Source organism: Bacillus rossius, chromosome 3, assembly GCF_032445375.1.
Source record: "Bacillus rossius redtenbacheri isolate Brsri chromosome 3, Brsri_v3, whole genome shotgun sequence".
Classification (NCBI taxonomy): domain Eukaryota; kingdom Metazoa; phylum Arthropoda; class Insecta; order Phasmatodea; family Bacillidae; genus Bacillus; species Bacillus rossius.
Window position 1 is genome coordinate 103,978,350 of NC_086332.1, and position 15,982 is coordinate 103,994,331.

The following is a 15,982-nucleotide window of genomic DNA, read 5'->3' on the forward strand; positions in this document are numbered from 1 at the left end:
AAGGTTTATCTGTATGGATGAAAAATATATTTTACAATTTCAATTCTAAAAAATTTCAAGATGATTGCTTCTATCAAAAGATGAACGAAAATAATGTTATTGTGTGATGGACTTAGTCATTACATGTTCTGAAAACATGAAAGGACGTTGTGAACTTAATGTACAAATAATAAATTTTTGGATGCTGTTAAAATGTTACTTTTTTTTTAGATACATAGAATTTCTATTTGGGGAAATTCTTATATTGTTTTTATTGTTGCAGGTACTTTCAAAAGAGGCAGCATTTTGAAGAGTGTTGGTGTGACACGTATGTGTGACCTCACTCCCAAAGCCAGTGCTTTGTATGGGGTGACAAAGTAGTTGAAGAAAAAAAACAACCCTTTTAAATAAAAAAAGTTAAGTCATTTCGTGCTAGAGTGAGGTTGGCAGATAAGTTTAGCACCGATGATCTTTTCAGTACCATTCTCAACAAAGTTGACAAAGTTACATTTAACTTATTCGTTCACAAGTGGCCAAACAATGCTACAAAGCGAAGGGTCGTAGGTTCACTTGTGAGGATAAAATATTTGCTTTGTCGTTGTTGAAAGCAAGTCCAAAGGGACATAAATTCTTTCCCAACATTTCGCATTGACTTGTAAGAGAACGCTGACATCTCTGCTTGGTAAGATTCCCTTTCAGCCTGGAATAAATCGGCCTATTATAAATCATTTAAAGGAAGTCGTTTCTGGGATGAATGAATTAGATAAGCACTGTGTACTTATCTTTGACGAGATGAAACTACAGACACACCTCCAACTGATATTATAGAAGGTTTTGACGATTTTGGTCAAGAACAGAGATCACGAAAGTTTGCAGATCATGGTTTGGTTTTCATGGTCCGTGGTCTACGGGCAAAGTGGAAGAATGGCTACCAGACAGCTTCCTGGGGTCATTTAAAAAAAATTTATGATTTAGACAGCAGTCAGGGTGATGGTACCAGTACCTACATGTACGCGACTGACGGATGAACACGTAAAGGTTGGTCGTATCAAGAATATGAAAGTTAAGAACTGTGCCCAGGTTTACAGCCAGTGTGTTTAATCCATAATGAGCATGTTATCAAAGTGGGGTAAGTGTAAACCCATGTTAGGCTATTTTACAAGTTACTGTTGGTTGATGAACATTTTGATAATACATTGGAATCTAATAATAGCATTCCTAAATAGAATTTTCAGAGTTTTAATGCTTCTTCCATTTGCCCCCCCCCCCCCTTTTCCCCAATGACTACTTTATACAAAATTTAACTTTTTTCAAGTTTTTTCCTCTTAAAAATAGTTCCTGGTATTGTGGTCTTTTAAAATAACAGAGTTTCATTTTATTTACATTAACATGTCAAAATAATACTATTTTGATGTATGTGTATCACACCGTAGCACAAAAACAAGCTACCATACAATACTGCAGTGCAAAGGTTCATTCCATACAGTAGAGCTCCGCAGCTACGACAAGCTACGGTTCTCGAGAATTTTGTGCTAATGTTAAGGAAGACATACAATTTTGAAAATTGAAATTCATACTGCATTTTGGCAAATTATTGGAAATCAGTAACATAGGTATGCTTCATTATTCTGGAATCTGCATTTCATAACTTGTGAAAATTGTCATTGCGCCAAATATTTAATAGTGCCTTGAACAAGACCATTTTGTTACAGAAGTGACATTCTGTACACTTTCGGAAGTCTAAATTCTCAGGCGCTACAAAAATTGTATGCAATGAAAGGGTGGCCACTATTTTCATAAGGGTTGAAGGTGCATATTGCCCATAATTTGCTGTGAATTACAATCCCCCAATAAAATGAAGCTAGGATTATAGTTTTGTAATTTTACGTTAATTAATTTTGAATAAGAAATAAATAAAAATTAATAAAAAATTTAAAATAAAAACAAAAAAATACAAAAATTCTGGTTTGTAATACAACTCTAATTTTGCACAACATTGAGAAGTTCACAAGCTAGCAGAATCGGTTTTTGTATTTTTTGTTTTTATTTTAAATTTTTTATTAATTTATTTATATTTTTTTTGTAACTTTATGGTATCAAAGAAAACATGTGGTGGTTTTCTCCATGTTCTCCTGATTATTCTTGTCAATATTCTGGTGGTTTTCTCCGTGTGCTCCTGATTATACTTGTCAATATTTTGATGGTTTTCTACAAGTGCTTCCGATTATTCTTGACAATATTTTGATGGTTTTCTCTTAGTGCTTCTAATTATTCCTGACTAGACATCTGATGTTTTTCTCCGAGTGCTCCTGATTATTTGTGAGAAACTGATCTCTGCACTCTGCATAAAGGATTTTTTACATAGTGAGTTATGTCATTTTATCCTGTGATGCAATTAAATTGATAATTTCTGCTACTAAATCAGAACTGACAATATTTTTATAAGATAGATGGAAAAAAAAAATTTTCAGGCCAAACATATGTGATAAGACGGATGAGAAACACTATCACGAAGGACGAACTTCCTTCTCCTTGTTGTCTAGCGAAGCCTTCCTTCTTTTGCGATCGTTAGTGAGCATTCCGCATCCCTCATAAAATAAATAATATTTACCTGCAAGAAAAATGTGTCGTCATCTGTTGTTGACAAGCAGAACTACTTATAACAAGTTGCTTTGCATAAGATAACTTAACTCTAGCTGATGAAATATTTAAAAAAATATATTTAAGTAATAGTTCCAATTGGAAAACTGTCAGTTTGCATCTAACATTAGTCACAGAAGCTACCATGGATCATGGTTTGTTATCTGCAGCTGAATCGGAAGGAAGCCGCTGTAGATACTTTAGCAAGGATTTTGTCATGAGAAGGAATGCTAGACATCATAAGAAGAATGATTGTGTTAAAAACCCACAATGCAAAATGTTAAGCTATAATCGGTGTAGCAGTTTGTTAATACGAATTGACAGCTTAAAAAGACATGGTAGAACATGTAAAGACAAGCCCACTTACGGCATAGAGGACATCGATGGATCTACTAGACTAAAAAAGAGTGATCTGCATTACGACAATAATTTTCCTTTTGTCTTGGGAGAGATTATGTTCGTGGCTCTTCCGATCTCGACAAAGAACTAAAATTGATGGACGTTGATTATTTATGGAAGAATGAAGACAATGGAAGAATTCTTAACGTGAAAAGTGAGAATACATTCAAGCCGAATTCAAGTAGATCTTTACTATTTTGTAAAAATGATGGACTCCTAAAAAGGAATCATGAAGACGATGAAGACACTTCGACATCATCGATATCGAATTCTTACGGAAATCTGGGTGAAGACGATGCCTTCTACGGTGATTGCTACTGTGATTCTGAGGCTGTTGACAAAGGCATACACTGTGATGAAGCACCTAAAGCTGACAAGATCGAAGAATGTGGCGGCTCCCTGCGACTGAAACGATGGAATGGACGTGTTATAATAACTCAATCAGATAAAGCTTATTATGATAACTGGGACGATTGTGATACTAAAAGTATTTATAATGAGCATGCAAGGAAGATAGTGGTAGAAGAGATTGATTACACATCATGGAAAAATCCAAACATATTGGTTGACCGGCTAAGACTTCTACATGGCTCGCTTTGTGCCGGAAACTATTCGTGCATCAAAGAAATATCCTTCATACTCGAAGAACTGAGGGAAGCTGGTTACATACAATAATGGCTTGTTTTACTTGTATTTGTATCATGTTAAAAAATAAATTAAATATGAAAAGTAAAAAATTAATTTTTCATTTCTTGTATTATGCTAAGCCTGTGTGTTTCCGCTACTGTGTGTGTTCATTCCGTTTCCTGTGTGTACCGTGTGTTCATTCGGTTTCCTGTGTGTAATGTGTGTTCAATCCATTTCCTGTGTGTACTGTGTGTTCATGGTCTGTATGTCTGACATTGTTCATGACCCGGTCTGCGGTCCGAAGACGCTTGGTGAATGTGTATGGATGGCTTTGTACATGAACATTTTAAAGGTTATTCTAAGTATCAAAAAATAGACTTTCATGTTGGGCTTATCGATAACATATTTAATTCGTTGGTCAGGTATATTGACTTGAGTTGTTTTTGTAGAGTTAATGATAAATAAACTCTTTGAAAGGTAATGGAAACCAATATATTAAATTTATTTAATATTTAGTTACACTTATCACTGTTCAAGTATCGAACTAAGAACAGGAACTGATCGAATCAAATTGTAAATTAATGGTAAATTTTTTGGTGAATTCTGGAATTTTTCCCGCATTTCTAGCTAAATAATTACACGATACCAAGATGGCGCCCAAATTTCAGATGGTGGGCACCTCAGTAATAATTAAATGATTGCTACACTCTAGCGGATTGGAATAAAACTAGCATGATGGTAATGTACTCTATAAGACGAGTACACACACAAGATGGTGTCCTCCAGCAGAAGAAAACAAGATGGTGGCAATGTCCTCTAGCAGGTGGTAGCTCCCGGTAGCATGTACTGAACATAAAATGTCGGATCAATGATGGTCGTCAAGGTCAAAATCAAAATTAAATTCAAGGATAAATTACAAGGTCAAGGTCAAAATTCAAGTTCAAGGTCAAAGTTGAAAGTGAAGTTAAAGGTCAAAGTTCAAAGTCAAAGTTCAAGGTCAAGGTTCAAAGTCAAAGTTCAAGGTCAAGGTCAAAGTTCAAAGTCAAAGTTCAAGGTTAGGTCAAAATTAAAGGTCAAAGGTATGGTGAACTGAATATTATACTAACATGTCGCCAGCACACTTTAGCAGACGAAAACAAGATGGTGACTTCCAGCAGACGAAAACAAGATGGTGACTTCCAGCAGACGAAGACAAGCTGTCGGACATGACGTCGTACCAGCTGACGATATATACCTTGTTATTGGTGGTGGGAGGTCAGTCTGTAGGTGGCTTCTGTGGAGGAAGGATCTGTCGTTTTTTATTATTTGCTCTTACCGGTTTCGAACCCAGGACGGGAATCGATCTCATCAATCAGTATTCTATTAAGTTAATTTTTTGGTGAATTTTGAACTTTTTTCATTAAAATTGGATAATAAAGATTTTCAAAATGGCGCTTTGAACGATAATTGATACAAGTGGTGACATAATTCAAAATTTTGCGTGTGGTGTATAACATTTTTATTACTTTTTGTTTAAAATTTTTTTAAATATATTAATAAATTACTGGTTTACTTTCGCTGGAAAAAGAAACCGAGGACCGAAAACAATAAAGTAACTAAACATTTGAAGTAGGCAATTATTTAAATATTTTTTGGAATTTTTTCGGAATGTTGGCATAAAAATTATGGTTTTTCAAGATGGCTGCCGTAACGAAATATGCAACATTAATAGGTATACAATATGGCGGTCGTAATGTAAAGTGTAACGATGACATCGTATTCAGCCAAGATGGCGGGCATAACAAAAGATGCAACATTTATAAAATCCAAGATGCCGACCGTAATGATAAGTGCAACAGTGGTTTTAAAGTAATATTTTATTAAATTTTTATTATTCAACTCGATTGATTAATTTTTTTAATGATTTTTAAAAATTTTCCCATTTGTTTAACATACAAATTACCGATTTCCAAGATGGCGGACATTAAGTCATACTAGGTGACACAATATATACTTTGAAAAAAGTGGTGGGCGGTCAGTCTGTCGGTAGCTACCATGAGGGAAGGATCCGTCGCAAATTTTATTTTTTTGCACTCACCAGGTTCGAACCGAGGACTCCGAGCTTCATGTCATAGATGTATGTTTTTTAAATATTATTTTATTAAAATTTTATTAGTTGAATTTTTTTATAAATTTAAAAAAAAATTTCATGAAAATCGGAAAATAAATAAAGATTTTCAAGATGGCAGCCGTAACGGAAATTGCAACGGTGACGTCATAATTCAAAATGGTGGAAGATAATATGATGGAATGTTTGATAAAACAAAATTCCGTCATCCAAGATGGCCGCCGTGATATCACAATCTATAATGGTGGTCAGTTCCTCTGGCTCCTCCTGCGAGCGCCTGTGCCAGGAGGAACCAAAACATACTACTCCTCTCGCACTCTAACTCATCAAGATATAAAATCGTCCTCTGTTTATGAACTCGAGTGTCTAGCAGTTGTGTTCGGAATCGACAAGTTTCGACAGTACCTTGAGCACAGGGAATTTTTATTAGAGACCAACAATTAGGCCCTCGCTTGGCTTTTGGCTCACCGAAAGCAACAAGGAAAACTGGCCAGATGGATAGCAAAAATCTCTTCACTTAAATTTACAATTCAACATATCAGAGTTTTACAGAATATCGTGGCAGATACACTTTCTCGAATGTTCGAGAAACCCTCAAAAACTAATCTTCAGGAGGAACCTCCCATTTCATGCCACGCCCTTCTCACAGATTTTCCTTTAGCTTTTTCAGACTTACCAAAATTCAGATCCTTATATTTAAGGTATTATTCAGCAAATAAAATCAGGTTCCCCATCAAAGTACTGTAAGCCTTCAAAAGGACTCCTTTTCGACGAACAGCATAATGTAAAACTTACAGAATAGCCCTCCCTCAAAATTTAAGAGCCATGGTATTCAAGTATTATCACACCTCACCCATTGGAGCACACCTGGGCACATACGAAACAATTGAAGGCATATGTCGCCAGTTTATTTGGTATGGAATGCACGAAGACATTGAGGAGAGGGTAAAATTATGTAAGTTATGCGCCCTGAGTAAACCAGCACTGAAAACACAATTTGGATATTTAGCATCAGATGTGGCCGATAGGCCTATGCAAAAATTATTTATAGATTTTGTTGGCCCCTTCCCCTGATCTAAAACTGGACACACTATGCTTCTCGTAGCTATTGATGCATTTTCTAAATTTGTATGGCTCATTCCCTCCTGCGAGCCACCGCAGAAACTACAATACAAGCATTGCAAAATAACACTTTTAAAATATCAGGCTCACCTTAATATTAATCGTGTCAGATAACGTATCACTGTTCACATCCAGACGTTTCAATGATATGTGCTTTTCACATGCTATTCAGCATGTAACCACTTCTCCCTATTATCCACAGCCTTCACATGCGGAGCGTTTTAATAGGAACCTCCGATCCGCTATAATAGCGTATCATGCGAACTCGCAGGATAAATGGGATACCAATTTGGTCTGGCTGCAAATGGCCTTTAACTATGTCCGACATGAGGGACACAAAACCACACCATTTGAACTCATGTTCACATATAAACCCAACAATCCACATTATAATCTCTGGTCACTACATAAGGTTCTCCCAGAAAACCTTGCAACATAAAGAGGTCTGGAGAAGAGCTCACACAATCTGAACTTAGCCCACGTGGCAAGCAGGCAGAAATATAATAAGAAAGGTTCACCTAATCCATACAGGGTAAGTGATACGGTGTTGTGCAAGGCACACCCACAAAGTAAGGCTATCGACAAGTGATCGGCCAAACTTGCTTATCATTGAAGTGTCCCATGCAAATCCAACGCTTTTTAAAACCAGTAACATTCGCACTAGCCGACCCAAGTCCTGGTGCGTACATAACGCGTGCACACATTATGCACCTAAAGAAAGTGTATCGTAATATAAATTAGGTACTTTCTTTACTCCCATTCGAGGAGTATCATACAAATCTTCGGCATGCCATCCGCAACACTCAGTGTTGACAACACACAAAAATCCTAGGTCCTAATTATAAGTAATAAAAATACATGGTACTAGTTTGTAAGAGTGCTAGCACTGCAAATGTTTTATATTAAGAATGTTTTAGGTTAAGAAGTTTAATTTTAAGTGGCACCACTTAGTTCGTAACGTTGTATGTAAAGCATGAATAACAATGCCCCTTAGTTCGAAAAGTTGTGTGTAAATCAGGAATAATTATGTCACTTAGTCCTTAACGTTGTTTTGTATAATCATGTTCCCTAGTAAGTTCATAATTTATTGTAAGTAGTTTACCTTAGTCGGTTAGGGTAAGTCAGCCAGTTCTCAAAATTCTCATGCTCAGTGTCAGTTGCTTACGCTGGCTCCACCTTTCAGGGGGGAGTATGTGCCGACAATTAGTATTTTTGGCACAATTCTAAATTTTAATTTTGAGAAATAATTTCCCAGTCGTTTTTGCAGCTAAAAAACTTAAACTTTTTTCCGCTTTCTGTACACTCCTGTTTAATCTTTGTCAGGCCAGTCTCCCCAATCTTTTCCCAGCACTAAATCTGATTTAGCCGACCCAGTGCAAGTCAGACTGTGCGCTCGTTTTATCTGCGCCTTAGTGCCCGTCTGTCGCCTGTAATTTTCCTCCGAGCCGTGATCAAGATGGCTTATGTAGGCTTTCTCTCAGGGCACTGTGTTGTCGGAGCTCTTCTGAGGGCCAGCCTTACGTGAGCGATTTCAGGCACACCCGCAGGTCGTTTAAACCACCTCCCCGGCATGTCTCGTGCTTATTTTCCCACCACAGTGCAGTTTGCACACGATCCCCCCTACAGCCTTTCCAGGCAACCATGCCCAGTCACTGGCCAGTCACCAACACCGGGCTGACTAGAGGTCATGCTTACCGCCTGCCCCCTGGTGCCTCACACAAGAAACAGTGCCCCGTAGTTCATTTCCAAGCCACCAGAGCGCAGCGCTGCACTTGTCCCCTCTATAAGCTCTATGCAACTCGTGCGAGAGATACGCGAGTCGATCTCTCCTGGTTTCGGACATCCCTCATTAGGTCGCGCTGACATCGGCCAGTACTACAAACTTCGAGATATCGAAGTCAGTATTTCTCAACCACCCCCTCGGAAATCTACGGAACCTTTTGGTCCGAAAGCCGAAGTCTCCCCCCCCCCCTTTCTTTTGATTCACTTCGTCTTTTTAATTACGAATCGCTGCCGCCCCGAAGATACTTCGCTCTGCGGGAGCAGACTGACTGCACCGTATCGTTGGCGAGCCGCACAAAAAGACTTCACTCCGGTCGTTGTTTAAATATGTAATCAGGTAGACAATGGATGTGGTCCCTACAACTTTTTAGTAATTAGTAATTAGTCAGTCTGCGTACCTCGTAGAAATAGTCTTGCTTCTTTAATAATACTCAATAATATTTTCTAGTAATTTCAAATCATGGCAACATCCCCGAAAATGTGTATTCGCGAGCTCCACACCCTGGCTGAGGCTAGAAGCCATCTCCCTGTATGGTGAGATTTTGACAAACGTTTTTCCTCGACCATCATCGTTTATAGTGAGCATTTTCTGCCTATTTTGCTAACTGTCTGTTAACCAGTTCTGAACATGTTTGATTCGGGCTTGTTCGCAGACAGGTTCCAAGGGCCGGATGCGGACCTAATAACACCACCCTCGAGTCCTTTATCCAGCAAACAGGACGGCTAAGGCACCCTGACGCCATGTTAACAGCTTAACTTCGGCCAGCGAACGTAAAACCCCCAGTCCTTTAGCTTTTATTTATGTCTTCAGATTAACCATTCGATCACGAAGTTGAAAATATCGGAACACCAGAAAAATTTCTTTCGGGACTTTAATCGCTCTAAGCGCTAATGCTGTGATTGTAAAATTTAACCTGTTTATTGTTTCTGATTCTTTTTTAATTATGTCCAATGAAACTTAATGTTACTTTTCTAATTAGGGCCAGCCCATTCTTTAAATGATGTTATTTTAATATATTTTAATATAATTAAATAATTTTAATATATTTGCCAATCAATTTATCAAATGTTATAATTTTAATGTTTAAGTAATTAAGAGTTAAATAAACATAGAGGTTTTTATACCTAGACGAAAGCACGCACTTATTGTTCAGACTTTTGAGAACTAAAAGATCCACCAATTACACAAGTCATCAAGAGAGAGTTAAGTGTAACACATGTTTCGTGCGATAAAGAAATGTTTTAGTTTTATTCGTGTATCTTCTTCTGTGCTTATTATTTTGTTTTTGGATCATACTTCCGTCATTTCTGTGAGGATGTATCTTCAAGTTATCCCTCTCCACCATAAAGTGGTATGTGGAACTCTACAACCTGAATTTGATCACCATAATTTTTCATACCCTCCTTTATAGTGACCTTGTTCTATTAAAGTTTCTATTTAAATTTTTATCACTGCTCAATTTTGCTCCAGTGGGTCTCAGTTTGGGGTCTTTCCGGCCTGTCTTTCGGCTCCAATCTTTCCGGAGAAGTTCCTGCTCCCAGGAGTTCACATTCTCCTGTAACAGTCTGTGAAGCACGTTGTTTTGGCATCCCTGAACGACTCCATCTTCACGGCGTGTGCACGTCAGATAAGTCAAAAAGGGATGAAGGACTGCTCCAGTTTGCCTTCTAAATTAGTCAATTCCAGAGCTAGAACAATTTATTTCCGACCTACGAATCCTTAAACATGTGACAACTAAGCATTAACTGTACGACATATCAGTGGCTTAAATATTCGAAGTTCATGGTATCTTTGTAACTTAAACTCTTTAATGTAATAATTTCAAAATTCATGTTTGTATGTTGGCCAACATTTTCTCATTTGTCTTGTTAAATCGATGAAGCTTTAAATGTTTTCTTTGTCTCTCTTATCCCAACCAAAATAAAACTAAAAAAAAAAAGTTATTCGTAATAGAGGCAAAATGAAACACGTTTTTCTCTTTTAGTTTATTGTGACGTGGCTCCGTCAGACGTCCCGAGTACACCTATACACAACACAATAAATAACCTATAACATTGGGGGGGGTGGTACTGTAGGTTGTTGGTAGGCATGGTACTCGAGACCAAGTCTTCTCCCTGTACAGGAAGTGTAGGGTATAATTTATGTACTGAAAAGAAACATGATTAGTTCATTCAAGCACAGATTTTATTTACTAGGATAAAAAAATAATTAAACAAATATTTGATTAACAAATTAATAATAAATAATTTAACAAAAGGATTAACGAATAAATAAATACATTAAATACACATTAAAGTGAAGTCAGCCGGCAAACAATTATCGCTACAACAACATGGCCGTTCTCTCGTCGCCGCAGCTCCGCTGAGGAACAGTATACTTCCCAGTTACCACTACATACATGCTTATAACCAGACGTCGATTTTTCCCAAAACAAATAATAATAAATAATAGAGATGGAATAATACTACATTATTTCTTAAAAGATTAAGTACAGGACGAAGATCGTCCAGCCCGAAGCTTAGTCTCTCTATCCATCACTGCCAAATCACTTACCCTCTGACTGGAGACGGAGAAAAGTTGTTTCAAACCGACGTGGACCCGGCTTCCAGAGAGGTCCCCAGGCAAAAAGCCTCGGCCCCTCCCTGGAAGGAGGTTTTAACTACGAAATTAGGCCATGCCGGAAAAAAAAACACGAACACCGGGAAAACTTAACCACGGGGAAACTTGCTGTCCCCCCTTCCCACAAGGAAAAAATGAAAAACAACCGAAGTCGGCTGTTCCTTCTGCGCAGGCGCGAGCGAGTTTCCCCCTCTCCCTCTTGCGCTGCTCGATTGTTTTTTCAGTCTACGTTTCCAAACTCGGACGCAAGATGGCAACACTAATCAGGACAGAGTCCTCGAAACGAGTACACAAAAGCCTCGCGTGGCAGAACAAACAGAACGACAAACAAGAGACTAGCGTAGCGCAGCGGGTTTTTTGGAACAACGTGGTGCAATCCCTCGGCGAGCCCTGGCCAGCGGCCCGCGAGAATCAGCAAACCACGCAGCTTCGCAAAAGCCGCGGTGCCAGTAAACTAATGTCGCAGCAACCTATATTCCAATACCCGCGTGTCGAAATCAACCGGCCGAGCCTGGAAACGCGCACGTACACCAACACGTAAACCTGACGAGAAACAAAAGTAAAATAAAATTTAAGAAAAAAAAGTAATGAAATTTCCAGACCGCGACATTATTATCTGATAGTGACAACTACACGCTCTCTACAGCTATTACTGATGACTCTGTATAGAAATTAAATGTGTCAAGGTTTCACCTCTGATGATTTATGACCTACGGGTTTATTACAACCCGGTTTGCCTTCCTTAAGTTTTTTTTAACTTTCTTAGACATTTATAATTATTGATTTAAAACCACCGATGGTACAAGATAGTACCATGAGTATTTTAAAGTTTAAAACTTTCATACATACAAACAATATTTTTTACTTTTAATTAGTTTAAGGTATATAATTTTCTAACAGAAAATCACATTTATTGCATTTGAAAATCACTGTGTATTTGTTATGCGCGTGTACATGTTTCACCCCTTGGGGGGGGGGGAGGGTGGACGGCAAGGATCCCGGCTCCCTGGGTTAAAAAAGCCCCTCTCTGAGGGGGCTTGCTTGCACTAACGGAATCGTAACTGTGAAATAGGAATTATTAACGTTATCCCTCCCCCCGGTAATCCTACATATTTAAACCCATGCGCGTGTATGTGTGATAAGAGTGACGCTCCCAGTCGCTCTGGGCTGACGATACTGTGATGGTCTTCTTTGACTTCCCACCAACGCGTGCGAGTCGGTGTCACGCTCTTCGAGAACTATCCATGCGTCACTGTTTCTGCAAGACGCTTGCAGTGACTCCGCATACAACATCAAGATAACGGCCCACATCCGATATCGCAAGATCACCCGGCTTATAAGAGGAAACGAGAGTTAACACCTCTCACCTGTCCTCAGTTATCAGAGTCACGATCGGGTGGTTCTTTCTGTCTTCACTGGTTTCTACGTCCAAGCCACTTTCCGCACAAGAAGAAGATTGCTGTCGCTTTTTCGACCTCAGGTATGCACAATTCCTTTCACTCCTCTGACTAATGTTTACCGAGAAGCAGCGTGCTTCAATCACTCCGTTGCCGTCTCAAATATTTTAATGAAGTATCTATTGCCAAAACGTAAAACTATGTTGGCATATTTCGAATACCCTAATGATTGAAAAAGAATAATCGTTAACTTTTTTGTATCGCCATGATTAGAGAAATGGCGTTTATTTTAATTTTAAGGGTTATTATTATACTTATTTTTAATATTGATTTTTTTTATTTGCCAGAAATCAGTTTGTGTCTTTATGAGTTATTGGGAAGTAAATTACATTTTCGCAAAAGCTTAAATTCATTAACACCGTGTCACATACAATTAATTTTAAACACATTTTCAATTGTTATCTCATAAACAACTAACGTTGTATTTTGACTGCTCTAACAGGCAAGTTAAATGCTAATAATATAAATATTTTAGTATATTTTTTATTCCTGTTTGAATACCTATTAGGAAATACACTCTTCATTATTTGCTTTTTATTGAAGTATTCCTATTAGTGATTCTTACATACCGTTTACTGTAGGACGACGGATAATGTATATTCCAGCGTCAGGAGACTAGAAAGTTAATTTTAACGCTGTGACTCATTAACATTAGAAAATTTATGTGTAAAAAAATTTGCTTGGAACCCATTAGAGTATTGAATGTCTCTTCATCATAAATTTCTGTAGACACAATCCGAAAAACTTACATTTGTAAGACACGTCCGAATTCTGCACAGTTACGAAATGTACTTTTGACAAAGGACATGTTCGGTACAGCTACCACACGTGGCACGGTCACATTCGACAAGGGCAACTTTCTCTGTCGCGTGCGCTGGCACGCATGACCTCTCCTGTCGCTGGGACAGTGCAGCAGGGCCATTACTTGTGGAGCTCTTTGGAAATGAGGAGAGGGGGGTAAACGACTGGATGCGTCGACGACGGAAAAGTGGGTATTCTCAGTGTCTGCATGTGCCGCTGTTATCACTTGCCATGGACTAGGTGAGTGTTGTACTGGAAACACAATTGCGCAATAGGCACTACGTCATGGACGTGACGTGAATAAAACAATTTTATAGCTTATCACGATGAACACATTTGTGACGTCAGTGCGATAAAATTCGTGGGCGTGATATAATTTTTCGAATTGAAAATGTTTATGTCATGGTATGACATATTTGATATTAGATAAATGCGTATCAGAATTGATTGATTTAATTTTTACGTCTGTGTTTTCTTTTCTTTCAGTGTTTGAAATGTGTTCACATACAATGTTATTTAAATAAATGTTACATTTGGATTTCTTTCAAATACGTAAATTTAACAAAAATAGTACAAAATTTTGGCTGCCGTATGTGTAGTGTTTAAAAAGTGAGTCTGAATTCACCAACAATCTTCGGCTGCAAGTTCATAACTAAATATAAGTTGAAAACCTCTTTCGGGCTTATGGTCTAAAAGTGCTTCCCAAGTACGTTGTACGTCTTTGAAGTTGGAGCAGAACAACAATTTAATTGTAAATAATAGAGAAATTATTTAAGCTAGAACACTGAGCATCTGTACTTAGTTTAATTGAAAGAAGTTCTACAACCTATGCAAATTTTGTGGGTAAAGAAAAATTATTTAATTGAAATCGTTGATATTAACCCCTTTATTTTCCACATATATATTAAGTTTTCTTCAACGGCAAAATTCATTGTAGATGTAGAAATGCAATAAATTAAACATAAACCAGAAGCTTAGTGTTCAATCTTACTAACTTTATCTATTGGTATGACCTGCTACAGGCTTCAGGGTATGTTGCCAGTGATGCCGACCGCCAAGTTGGATTGTGACGTCACGGCGGCCAACTTGGATAATCTTGACCTTTGACCTTAACCCCGGTGACCATCTTGAATACAACATCTTGGATTCTGTCATATTGGTTTCTATAAAATTCCGACATTTTGTTTTATATAGCCATTTTTCCCCGCCATTTTTAATTCTAGAACTTTCCGCCATCTCGGAATCGAATGTCCCACTCCCTAGCGCTGCACTTTTTGTAACGGTCGCCATCTTGTAAAACTGTATTTTTATCAGAAAAATTGGTAATATTTAGAAATTTATAAAAAGTTAATCTTTTTTGTTTGTTTAAGAAATAAATTATTTAGCTCGAACTTTAAAGACGTATTACAGACTTGGGAAGTACTTGAGAAAAATAAGTTGTTTAAAGGTTTAAGAATTATTTTGTCGCGATGAACCTGCAGCCGAGTTGTCGGGCGAACCAGACTGACCGTGTGAAACTGTCAAGTACAGTTTATTATAATTGTTTATTTATTTTAGTCATGCGAGTACAAGGAGCTTGTTCACAAGAACGCGATATTTTCCTGTTAGAGACAGATCACAGTACTAATACGAGGGGCAGAGATTCGTGGGGATATTGTCAGAATGATAACCCCGTGGCTGGAGACCTTATCGTATAGTTCACGATGTTGCTGCTATGTCCCTGCTATATGACTGCTTTCACCCATTGTAATAGTTTTAGAAAAGGTAAAATTCCATTACTCTTACTTTCATGCGATGGTGTTTCATCCCAAACGACCTTGCATTTTGAAACCCTTTTCTATTCCTGAAGATGTGCCATCTCTTAAGGGCCCCGCCTACCTGGGCACACATACGGTGTGCAGAGCTTCAGGAAAAACAACGCGATTTCAAAACTACTCAAGATATCCGAGTGGGGCCTATTTACGAATAGCATTTAAGAGTTCGCTAAGGGCCGAAAAGTACTTTTAATTTCGGATTAAGTTTTTAAACTGTATTTTTAGAAGCGTTAAAATGCCTAAAACGCGTGTTTTCAGAGTAATTTTTAGGCATAAAACAATCAGTGCAGATTCTTGAAAGCACTTAAGGGGCTTGCATAACACCTTTATCTTCATTTCTCCGCCATATAATGTTACGGTCACCGCTCAAATTTCACAGTTATCCTGTGACGACGAGACGAATGCGCGCCAGTTCAGAGACTTGCGTTTAGAGGCTATACCGCGCTGGAAGCACCAGCGAGCGTCGCGCTTATCATCCCGCCTCACTAACACACATACACCCCTGACGAGGCGGGCCCCTTAAGACTGAGTTAGTTGATGTGGACGTCGAGCGAGTGGGCGTAATGGTAGCATGCGGGACTCGCGTTCGGGAGGGACAGGCTCCTCCGGGCCGGACATATCAGTTTGTGTTTCC

The 15,982-nt window shown here is 38.3% G+C and overlaps 1 protein-coding gene across 1 annotated transcript in view; it reads left to right on the forward strand.

Annotated features, from left to right (window-relative positions):
* Positions 1 to 12,673: 12,673 nt before the first annotated feature.
* Positions 12,674 to 15,982, forward strand: part of LOC134531094 (multidrug resistance-associated protein 1-like) — a 195,567-nt gene continuing 192,258 nt past the window's right edge. Inside the window, exon 1 of the mRNA XM_063366632.1 lies at positions 12,674 to 12,756. The gene's annotated coding sequence lies outside the window, so the exon portion shown is untranslated. The remainder of the gene's footprint in view (positions 12,757 to 15,982) is intronic.